The sequence below is a fragment of the Arachis ipaensis genome, chromosome B06, assembly GCF_000816755.2.
Source record: "Arachis ipaensis cultivar K30076 chromosome B06, Araip1.1, whole genome shotgun sequence".
NCBI lineage: Eukaryota > Viridiplantae > Streptophyta > Magnoliopsida > Fabales > Fabaceae > Arachis > Arachis ipaensis.
Window position 1 is genome coordinate 51176397 of NC_029790.2, and position 12495 is coordinate 51188891.

The following is a 12495-nucleotide window of genomic DNA, read 5'->3' on the forward strand; positions in this document are numbered from 1 at the left end:
AGTAAGCATGAAAAGCTTCTCTCACTACAGAGTCAACCAAAGCCCCCACAGTCAAACTTTAAGTTTGGTGTTGGGAGGCCACAACCAAACTCTAAGTTTGGTGTTGAACCCCCACATTCAAACTCTAAGTTTGGTGTTGGGAGGTCCCAACAATACTCTGAACATCTGTGAGGCTCCATGAGAGCTCATTGTCAAGCTATTGACATTAAAGAAGCGCTTGTTGGGAGGCAACCCAATGTTACTTAATTATATCTATATATTTTCTATTGTGATTTTATGTTGTTTTTAGGTTGATGATCATGTGGAGTCAGAAAAACTACTGAAAAATAAAAAACAAAATGAAAAATAGCTTTAAAAATAGCTCACCCTGGAGGAAGAACCTACTGGCGTTTAAACGCCAGAAAGAAGCATCAAACTGGCATTTAACGCCAGAAAGAAGCATCAAGCTAGCGTTAAATGCCAGAACAAGCACCAGACTAGCGTTTAACGCCAGAACAGAGCATGGCAGTGGCGTTAAATGCCAGAAACAAGCAGCAAGCTAGCGTTTAACGCCAAACATGCATACTAAGGATGTTAAGTCCTTGACCCCACTGGATCTGTGGACCCCACAGGATCCCCACTTTTTCTTCTCTCCTCTTCACACCTTTTCATAACTCTCTTCCACAAATACCCCTCACCAATCACCTCAATCACTCTTCCCCATCACCTTTTCACCACTCACATCTATCCTCTCTTCCCCAAAAACCCCACCTACCTCCAAAATTCAAACTCTTTTCCCTCCCAAACCCAACCCTAATAGCCGAACCCTAAACCTCCCCCCACTCCTATATAAACCCCTCATTCATTCTTCATTTTCACACAACACAACCCTTTCTTCTTCCCCTTGGCCAAACACACACCTCTATCCCTCTCCTCCATTTTTCTTCTTCTTCTCCTTCTTTCTTTCTTTTTTTGCTCGAGGACGAGCAAATATTTTAATTTTGGTGTGGTAAAAGTATTGCTTTTTGTTTTTCCATAACCATTAATGGCACCTAAGGCCAGAAAAACCTCAAGAAAGAGGAAAGGGAAGGCAATTGCTTCCACCTCTGCAATTCGGCTGGAATTGACATAGAGGGAGATATCCTCATTGATGAGGACAAGCCCATCACTAAGAAAAGGATGGAGCAAACAAGAGATCATGGACCTTAACAAGAGCATGAGGAAATTCCTCACCATGAAATCCCTGAGATACCTCAAGGGATACACTTCCCTCCACAAAACTATTGGGATCAAATCAACACTTCTCTAGGAGAATTAAGCTGCAATATGGGACAACTAAGGATGGAGCACCAAGAGCACTCCATCATCCTCCATGAGATTAGAGAAGATCAAAGAGCTATGAGGGAGGAGCAACAGAGACAAGGAAGAGACATAGAGGAGCTCAAGAGCACCATTGGTTCTTCAAGAAGAGGAAGACGCCACCCTCACTAAGGTGGACCCGTTCCTTAATCTCCTTGTTCTTATTTCTCTATTTTTTTCGTTTACTATGCTTTATGTTTATGTTTGTGTCTTATTACATGATCATTAGTATTTAAGTTTCTATGCCTTAAAGTTATGAATGTCCTATGAATCCATCACCTCTCTTAAATGAAAAATATTTTAATTACAAAAGAACAAGAAGTACATGAGTTTCGAATTCATCTTTGAAATTAGTTTAGTTATTTTGATGTGGTGACAATACTTTCTGTTCTCTGAATGAATGCTTGAACAGTGCATATGTCTTTTGAATTTGTTGTTTATGAATGTTAAATATGTTGGCTCTTGAAAGAATAATGAAAAGGAAAAATGTTATTGATAATCTGAAAAATCATAAATTTAATTCTTGAAGCAAGAAAAAGCAGTGAATACAAAAGCTTGCGAAAAAAAAAGAGAAAAGAAAAATGGCAAAAAAAAAAGAGAGAAAGAAAAAGAAAAAACAAGCAGAAAAAGCCAAAAGCTCTTTAAACCAAAAGGCAAGAGCAAAAAGCCAATAGCCCTTAAAACTGAAAGGCAAGGGTAAAAAGTGTAGAACCTATGCACAATTACTCAAGAGGGGGGGGGGTGAATTGAGTATTGCAACAACAATGAATCTTTTTGCGAAGGTTAAAGACAATATACAAAAGTGTTATTGTACTAGTATTTTTCCAGTGTACCTTTGAAAACAAGTTTTTTAAACCATTTGGCTAGCATCGAATTGCAATATGTGCATCAAAACATTTTGTGAGTGTGTGTTGAGAGGATTTAGCAATTGGTTCTTAACAAGAAGTTACCTAAGTCCTAAGACACTATACTTGTCTTCAAATGTTGTGGACTTGAGTTCTTGTTGTTGTTGTGTTGCTTTCAACTCTTCATTCCTCAACGTTGAATGTTGGTTGATCTTTCAACATGCTTGTTCATTCAAGTTGTTTGTTGGTTTGTCTTTCATGTCGTTTGTTGGTTTGTCATTCATCAAAACCTACGAATACAAACTTCGCATACAAGAAACATGATTTACAATTTCCCCCTTTTTGATAATGACAAACCAATTTTGAGGATATGCATTTATAAATGATTTTGAAAGCAACAATAATGCACTTTGTTTTATAGAAAGCTTTGGAGAAGACTTCACAAAAAAATTTTGCAGGAGTTCCCCCTAAATATGTGCATTTGTTCCCTTAAAGGGCGTTTATCAAAGAAAACGATTTAGATATCAAAAAGTTTTTGCTTAGCGGAAGTCTTTTTGAAATCATTGTTTTGCAAACTTATTTCTTCTTTTCAAATCCTCAAACTTCTTCTTTTTCAAAAGTTCAAAACTTCAAATATCCTCAAACTTTTCTTCCCCCTTTTGACATTATCAAAAAGAAATGAGTTTGAAATGTGTCATAGAAGCATGCATAAAACAATGAATTTTTTCTTTTTTTAAGTTCAATATCTCTATTAATCTCAAATTTCATGTCGTTTGTTGGTTTGTCATTCATCAAAACCTACGAATACAAACTTCGCATACAAGCAACATGATTTACAAAAAGGATCCAAGGTTTTGAGCATTGATGGGTAGGAGGGCCTAAAGGAATGAAATCCTGGCCTAAGCGGCTAAACCAAGCTGTCCCTAACCATGTGCTTGTGGCGTGAAGGTGTCAAGTGAAAACTTGAGACTGAGCGGTTAAAGTCGAGGTCCAAAGCAAAAAGAAGAGTGTGCTTAAGAACCCTGGACACCTCTAATTGGACTCTAGCAAAGCTGAGTCACAATCTAAAAAGGTTCACCCAATTATGTGTCTGTGGCATTTATGTATCCAGTGGTAATACTGGAAAACAAAGTGCTTAGGGCCACGGCCAAGACTCATAAAGTAGCTGTGTTCAAGAATCAACATACTGAACTAGGAGAATCAATAACACTATCTGAATTTTGAGTTCCTATAGATGCCAATCATTCTAAACTTCAAGGGATAAAGTGAGATGCCAAAACTGTTCAGAGGCAAAAAGAAGTTACTAGTCCCGCTCATCCGATTGGAGCTAAGTTTCATTGATATTTTGGAATTTATAGTATATTCTCTTCTTTTTATCCTATTTAATTTTCAGTTGCTTGGGGACAAGCAACAATTTAAGTTTGGTGTTGTGATGAGCGGAAAATTTATACGCTTTTTGGCATTGTTTTTACATAGTTTTCAGTATGATTTAGTTATTTTTTGATATATTTTTATTAGTTTTTAAATAAAAATCACATTTCTAGACTTTCCTATGAGTTTGTGTGTTTTTCTATGATTTCAGGTATTTTCTGGCTGAAATTGAGGAACTTGAGCAAAAATCAAATTCAGAGGTTGAAGAAGGACTGCAGATGCTGTTGGATTCTGACCTCCCTGCACTCAAAGTGAATTTTCTGGAGCTACAGAAGTCCAAATGGTGCACTCTCAATTGTGTTGGAAAGTAGACATCCAGCGCTTTCCAGCAATATATAATAGTCCATACTTTCCCCAAATTTAGATGACGCAAACTGGCGTTCAACGCTAGCTCTCTGCCTTATTCTGGAGTTAAACGGCAGTAACAGGTTGCAAAGCAGAGTTAAACGCCAGAAACAGTTTACAAATTGGCGTTTAACTCCAAGAAAGACCTCTACATGTGAAAGCTTCAATGCCCAGCCCAAGCACACACCAAGTGGGCCTGGAAGTGGATTTCTGCATCATTTACTCATTTCTGTAACCCTAGTAACTAGTTTATTATAAATAGAACTTTTTACTATCATGTTAAGGGAGATATTTGATTAGTCTTATGCTATCTTAGATCTTTAGGGGGTCTGGCCATTCGGCCATGCCTGGACCTCCATCACTTGTGTATTTTCAACGGTAGAGTTTCTATACACCATAGATTAAGGTGTGGAGCTCTGCTGTTCCTCATGAATTAATGCAAAGTACTATTGTTTTCTTATTCAATTCAAGCTTATTCCTATTCTAAGATATTCGCTTGCACTTCAACATGATGAATATGATGATCCATGACACTCATCATTATTCTCAACCTATGAACGCGTGCCTAACAACCACTTCCTTTCTACCTTGGATTGAGCGTTTATCTCTTAGCCTCCTGATCTACGGTCAGAGTCTTCGTGGTATAGGTTAGAATTACCGGTGGCCATTCTTGAGATCCGGAAAGTCTAAACCTTGTCTGTGGTATTTCGAGTAGGATCTGGGAAGGGATGGCTGTGACGAGCTTCAAACTCGCAAGTGCTGGGCGTAGTGACACACGCAAAAGGATTACTGAATCCTATTCCAGTATGATCGAGAACCGACAGATGATTAGCCGTGCGGTGACAGCGCATCTTGGACCATTTTCACTGAGAGGACGGGAAGTAGCCATTGACAGCGGTGATGCCCTACATAAAGCTTGCCATGGAAAGGAGTAGGAATGATTGGATAAAAGCAGCAGGAAAGCAGAGATTCAGAAGGAACAAAAGCATCTCTATACACTTATCTGAAATTCGCACCAATGAATTACATAAGTATCTCTATCCTGTTTTATATTTTAATTGTATTTTAATTATCAAAAATCCATAACCATATGAATATGCCTGATTGAGATTTGCAAGATGACCATAGCTTGCTTCAAGCCGACAATCTCCGTGGAATCGACCCTTACTCACGTAAGGTTTATTACTTGGACGACCCAGTGCACTTGCTGGTTAGTTGTGTGAAGTTGTGACAAAGAACTAAAATTATGAACGTGCGTAGTAAGTTTTTAGTGCCATTACCAAGGAATGAACGATCACGATTTTGCCACACCAGACACCCCAGAAACCCCCACAGAATGGAATCTCTACGTGGACGGTTCCTCGAATAAGACTGGAAGCGGCGCAGGTGTGATAATTGAAAGCAACCAAGGAACCCAAATCGAACTTTTCCTCAAATTCGGGTTCCTTGCCTCAAACAACCAGGTGGAATATGAGGCACTACTAGTTGGTTTGAAGCTGGCTAAAGAGGTCGGAGCTCAAAGACTCATTATCTTCAGCGACTCACAGGTGGTCACTTCACAAATAATAGGGAGCTACCAAGCCAAGGATCCCACTATGAAAAAGTACCTGGGTAAAACCAGGGAACAACTCGGACAACTCCGAGAATATGAGATCCACCACATACCCCGCGAACAGAATGCCCGAGCTGACACACTCTTAAAGCTAGCCAGTACCAAACCAGGGGGTAAAAATAGAAGCCTTATCCAAGAAATACTGCAGAGTCCGTCAATCTCGGAAGAAGAAAAAGTCCTAGCCATAACAAGTCATGATCAAGAATGGATGGCCCCCATAATTAACAACCTCAAAACAGAAGCACTCCCTACAGATGAAAAGGAGGCAAAGAGGTTAAAACGAGAGGCACAACATTACACCATCATAAACAATACTCTATACAAGAGAGGGATTTCAATACCTCTGTTAAAATGTGTGCGGACTTCCAACACAAAGGAAGTTTTAGAAGAAGTACACAGTGGCATTTGTGGCAATCATCTCAGAGCACAAGCTCTCACCAAAAAAGTACTTCGGGCAAGATTTTATTGGCCAACTCTACAAAAGGAAGCTACAGAGTTTGTAAAGACATGTCTGCCATGCTAGAAATATGCCAACTTTTACATCGCCCCGCCAGAGGAACTCATCAGCGTGACCTCACCATGGCCATTTGCAAAATGGGGACTCGACCTTCTCGGACCCTTCCCTCAGGGATCAGGACAAGTTAAATTCCTCACAGTAGGGGTAGACTACTTTACGAAGTGGATCGAGGCAGAACCCCTAGCTAATGCCACTGCTCAAAAAAGTAGAAAATTCCTATATAGAAATATTGTCACAAGGTTCGGGGTCCCATACTCCATCACCACAGATAATGGCACCCAATTCACAGATGCAGGCTTCAGAAAGTTAGTGGCCAACTTGAATATAAAACACCAATTCACTTCCGTAGAGCATCCTCAAGCCAATGGACAAGCTGAAGCTGCCAACAAAGTGGTATTGGCTGGGCTAAAACGAAGATTACAGGACGCAAAGGGAGCCTGGGCTGAAGAGCTCCCACAAGTCCTATGGGCATATCGAACAACGCCACATTCTACCACAAAGGAATCACCCTTCCGGTTAGCATACGGAATGGAGGCAATGATCCCAGTAGAGATCGAAGAAGGGTTGCCTAGAGTGATCCACTATAATGAAGAAGCCAACCCCCAACTTCAAAGGGAAGAGCTCGATCTACTTCCTGAAGTCCAAGAGAGGGCTCAGATCAGGGAAAAAGCACTAAAACGTCGAATGGGCTCCAGATATAATCAAAAGGTAGTGCCACGAGGTTTCACTGAGAATGATCTCACCTTAATCCGAAATGATATAGGAACAACTCGACCTGGGGAAGGAAAGCTGGCAGCAAACTAGAAAGGACCCTACCGAGTCATAGAAGTACTTGGGAAGGGCTACTACAGACTGTCCAAACTCGATGGACGAGAGCTTCCTAGGTCGTGGCACGCTGCAACCTAAGAAGGTACTATAGCTAGGGATGGTAAAGGATCTCAGCATAAGATGCACTCTTTTTCCTGAAAAGGTTTTTTAATGAGGCACCAAGCTGAGATCCACAAATTATCCGACTTAAAAGGATAAAAACTCTGCATGTACACATTTGCATTTTCTTTTAAATAAAATATATTAGATGTTCTACAAGTTTTCAAGACACATTAATCTGAAAAATTCATCGTCCGATTATAAAGCAACAGATCAGCAGAAAGTGAAAAACAAATTCACTGCACGATCACGATAAAGACCAACCGAGATGAAAACCAAATTCATCCAAAGGTCGACCAAACATGGATTGAACCGAACTTCTACAAATTGGCAAAGATGAAAACAGAATAATGCAAGAAGTTATCGAAAGTGATCTAGGGAAAGGACCTGACGAGGTCTTGATGATGCACGGAAACTTGTCCCTCAACAAATTTCCCTTCGGCAAGTATACCGAATTGTCATCAAGTAAAAACTCACAATAGAGTGAGGTTAAATCCACAGGGATTAACGGATTAAGCAATCAATGGTTAATTGATTATCCTAGTTAGACGAATCAGATTAGAGTGATAAGCAACAAGAAAATGTAAATTGACAGAAAAGAAAAGAAAAGAAATAAAGTGCAGGAAGAAGAATGACAGGAATGTAAAATAACAAGAAAGTAATAACTAAAAGTAAAAAGAAAAGAAAGCATTGGGATAGAAAGATATTGCAATCTTCGGATCAACTGCTTTTATTTCTTCCTCAATCAATGCATTCATTGATCTCCTTGGCAATCTTAAGTGATTGGATCCCAATTCCTTGGCAACCCAATCTCTCTAAGCTTGAACAATTGCTCAATTCCTTGATTTAATTGCTCATGGGAAGAGATGAAGTATGGTCACTGATTATACCACATGTATTTCCAAATCAAAGTGTTGGTAGGATTATATGTCACTATATCCATCCAAACCCCAATTTGGTCCAACATGAGAAAGCAATTCTAGCATGATCTCGTCATCCCTTTTCCAAGGCTCAGAGAAGATCCAATTATGGAGAGTTTCTTTTCCAAGACAACTAACCAATTGATTTAAGATCGAAAGCTTTCTAGTAAAATCAAGAGAAAAGAAAAAGGAAGATGAATGATAAAAACAAATTAATCAATTGAATTGTAATAGAGCTCTCTAACCCAATTAAAAGAGTTAGTTGTTTATTGCTCTATTCAACAGAGAAGAAAAGAAGTGCAGAAAAATAAAGATGAAGATAAAAACTGAAATTGAGACTTCAACATTCATAAATAGAAAATTACAAACTATAAAATGAACTACTACTAAGGAAAGAAAAAGAAAGAAAAGTGTGTGAGGGGAGGGAGTCCGAAGACCCCAATACAGAATCCCCCCTCCAATCCCGAATGAATTGAATGTTAAAACTAAGGCCATTATATAGGCTCTCCTAAATTACAAAATGAAATAAAACTAAAAGTAAATTACAATTAAATAAAAATTCCTATTCTAGATGCTTCTTGTGACCTTGATTGGTTGACAATTGTGGGCTTGCTTCCTTGTGGTTGGGTGGTCCTTGAAAGAGAAGTGAATCAAGTTAAGGTCCAGGTGCTAATCGTTAGTGCTACCGTTAGCCACACTAATGCTACAAGTGTGGTGTTAGTGCTGAAGTTAGTGTGGCTAAGGTCACACTTGCTACCCAGTTGGCGTTTTTGGGGCTTAAAAGATGCCTCTAGTTTGTGCTCCAATTTCATGTCCACTATAGAGTATTATATATCGTCGGAAAGCTCTGAATGTCAGCTTTCTAAAACAACTGAAATCACCTCAATTGGACCTCTGTAACTCAAGTTATGCTCTTTTAAAATGGACAAGGTCGCTGGCATAGTCGCTGGCATTATTGGAAAAAGTGAGTGCCAATAATGTCCGCGTTCAGGGGATTAATATTGCCAGGTTCTGGAGCTCAAACTTAATGTGCACCCCATACTATGATATGTTGTTGGAAAGCCCTGGATGTCTACTTTCCAACGCCTTTGGAAGAGCATCATTTGGAGCTCTACAGCTCGAGTTACACTTCTTGGAAGGTGAAGAGGTCAGCTGGCCTTACTACAGGTTGATACCATGTTCATCTTTGCACTTTTGGGGCAGGTTTTCTCCCTCAAATTTAGTGTCCACCATGTAGTGCCATATATGCTTGGAAAGCTCTGGATTCCTACTTTCCAATGCCACTAGAATCACTTCATTTGGAGTTTTGTGGCTCAAGTTATTCTTGTTTGAAGAAGGCATGGTCAGGCTGTCGGGTGAGATTTTGGCCACGTTAGTGGCACTAATGTGGCCACTAACGTAGGCCTTCTTTGTTTCGCAAACGTTAGTGGCATTCGCTTTTTCCACTAATTTTTATAGCTTCCTCCTTTCTTCCACGTTAATGCCCACGTTAGTGGCACTAACGTGGGTGTTCTTGGCTTCGCAAATGTTAGTGGGGTTCACTTTTTCCACTAACGTTGGAGTTTTTCTTTCCTTCCACGTTAGTTCCCACGTTAATGTAACCAACGTGGAAACTAACGTGGGTCTTCTTGCCCTTCGCTAACGTTAGTGGTGTTTACTTTTACCACTAATGTTCCAAACTTTCCTTCCTTCCACGTTAATGGCCATGTTAGTGGTACTAACGTAGCCACTAACGTAGTTCTTCTCTGCTTCTTGTTACCTGAAATCAATCAAACAAAGTGCATCAAAGTCTAGCTCTAAATCATGAGATCATGCATCATCCATTTTATCATTCAATTCATGCATAATTCTCATGAAATCATTCAAAATTCACAATGTTTGCTTGAATCATGGTATGAATGCATTTTCAACCAAATACTTTCTTATTTCCTAAGAAAATGCATGAAACTAACCTAAAGCATACAAAAAATGGCTAGTAAAACTAGCCAAGATGCCCTGGCATCACAACACCATACTTAAATCTTGCTTGTCCCCAAGCAAGAAAAGAACTATGCACAAAGAATTCTCTTAATTGGAATGTATTGAAGAATTGCTTATGATGCCTTAGTGGGTGAAGTGAATAGGTGACAGTGGGGTGAATTGTAATTTGTATGCTTATGCAAGGATTCCAGTGCTCATTAGTCCTTACATTTTGGAAGTCTTAGATCTTAGGACTTTCATTCAAATGATATTATGGAAGTCTCTTTATAGATTGTCACCTTGAAGCAGCATTTATTTTCTAGCATTTTTCTTTCTTTTTGGAATTTGGCCTCGACTCTAGGTGTCATGTATCAAAGCGGCTTTTTAATATAAGCTTTCAATCAATACTCCCAAACCAGTTGGTCTAAGGTATTAGGTGTTGAAGCACCCCTTAGGATTTACTTGCTCAAGCCTCTCTCTTTGATACAAATCCACCACAAGCATTTAACTAGGATAATAACTCTTTGAGTTCTTGTTTCTTTCTTTTTCTTCCTAGTAATTGATACTCAGAGCCTTGGGCTTATTCTTTGTTTTTCTTCTTCTTTTGTTTTCTTTTGTTACTGCTTCTTGGATCAATAGATGTTTGAGAAATTTCATAATACTTCTCTAAACTTCATTTTCTGTCTATGAGCTCCCATGCAAGTTTTCACAAACATGCAACCTCAATACACAATCATACAATCAGAACCTCCACTCCTCTTAATCTTTTGCTTGCCCCAAGATTTATAAAATTCTTTAGCACTTTCCTTTCAGAAGAATAATTTGCATTTTAAGTGTAATGGGTGCAAGCAAAATTCAAGATGATAATCATGATATCAGAGCAACATGTTACAAATCAAATATCAACTATGCTTATTTCACAAGGAGTAATCACACATGCATATAAAGAAAATAGAAGACGATCATGCAATTAAAGTGCTGGAAATAAGAAAGAGAAAAAAGGAACTTTACCACCTTGTAGTTCATCTTCATTGTTGTTGTCCTTTTCCTCCTATTCTTCTCCTTCCCATACCATACTTATAATGATTTCTTATCCTCAAGAAACAAGTAAAACAGTGGTGATGGGGTTTATGATGGATCATGAATGTCTTAGAATAAAGTGTGAGTATGCATGTGTTTTAGCAAGCAAGATTAAGGATCACAATAAAGGCACAAGAACTAAAAATAGAAACATTGTGATGGCATTAATAAGTGGTGTTGGCATGGTACTTTGCATGAAAGTTAAGTGGCAACACCAAACTTAGTGTGACACTGTCATTTTAGAATGATTCAAATACCTAGTGAAGATTGAAAATCATTTTGTTGCATGGCAACACCAAACTTAGAATGCAATCATATGTCAAATTATTGAAAGTAAACTAAGCAAGGAAAGAAAATGTTACCTACGGTTGGGTTGCCTCCCAACAAGCACTCTATTAATGTCATTAGCTTGACATGTTGTTCATGATTTTCTTTCTCTTCTTCCAGTTTGTTAAGAGAAATGACCTCAAGAGGAAAAAGGAGCAGTTAATGCCCCTTGTTTTGAGTGCCTCTCCCCAGCAAGCCTTCTTCTGTTGTTAGCTTGAGTAAACTTGCTTGTTGGGGTAGGGGTGGGATGGCTTTTGGTTGACCTTTTCTTCTTCATGGATATTGTCCTTCTTTTCTTGGTCACCATCCTCTTTTTAGTCCTCATGTTGATTGCCTTCACCATATTGATCTCAAGACTTGGGTGATGTACTATGGTTAGAGAATCCTCTTCATCAAGATCTTCTTGAATTGGTGGTTCAATGAACTCACCCTCTATGCAACTCTCTGTTTCATTGGAGTGTGGGCTCCCTTGATTAACTTCCTCCCATTTTCTTAACCTTTGAATGAACTCCTCTGTTTCTGGAGAGAGTGGAGTGGTCTCTCTTTGTGATCTCAGCTCTTCAATGAATTATTCTTCAGAATAGAGTTGTGCATTCTGTCTCAATTTTTCTTCATGGTCCCTTTTTGCTATTTTCTCCTCTTCGTTTGTCTTTATTATTTCTTCAAGGAGGAGTTCTATCCTAGCGAGTCTATCTTCTTCTCTACTTTTTTTGAGTTCTTCCATGTTGAGTTCCATCCTAGCAAGTCTATCTAAAGGAGGTTGAGTAGGTTGTAATGGTTGGTCAGGGTTGGCTTGTAAACGAAATTGGTTGTTTTGTGGTTGTGTGTTTTGAAAGTGGTATGACTCTTGTGGGTAGTGGATTTAGTTTTGTGGATGGTGAAATGAATTGTATGGATTTGGGACAGAATTTTGTGCTGAGTTATACTCAAGTGATGAAGAATTTAGGCACGTAAAACTTGGAGGTGAGGTTGGATAATTGAGAGGTTATGGCTCTTGATGAATGGGGTATGAATGAGTGAAATATCTTTGATTTTGATCTTCCCAGCCACAACTTGAGTAGTGATCAATTTCACCAAAATATGGACCATTTTGTGGCTCTGGAAAGTACCCCATTTCATGTTCTTGATACTCCCATCCACCATGAGTATAGTAGTGTGAATCATTCGATGGTGGTGGAGAGTTTCCCATGAAAT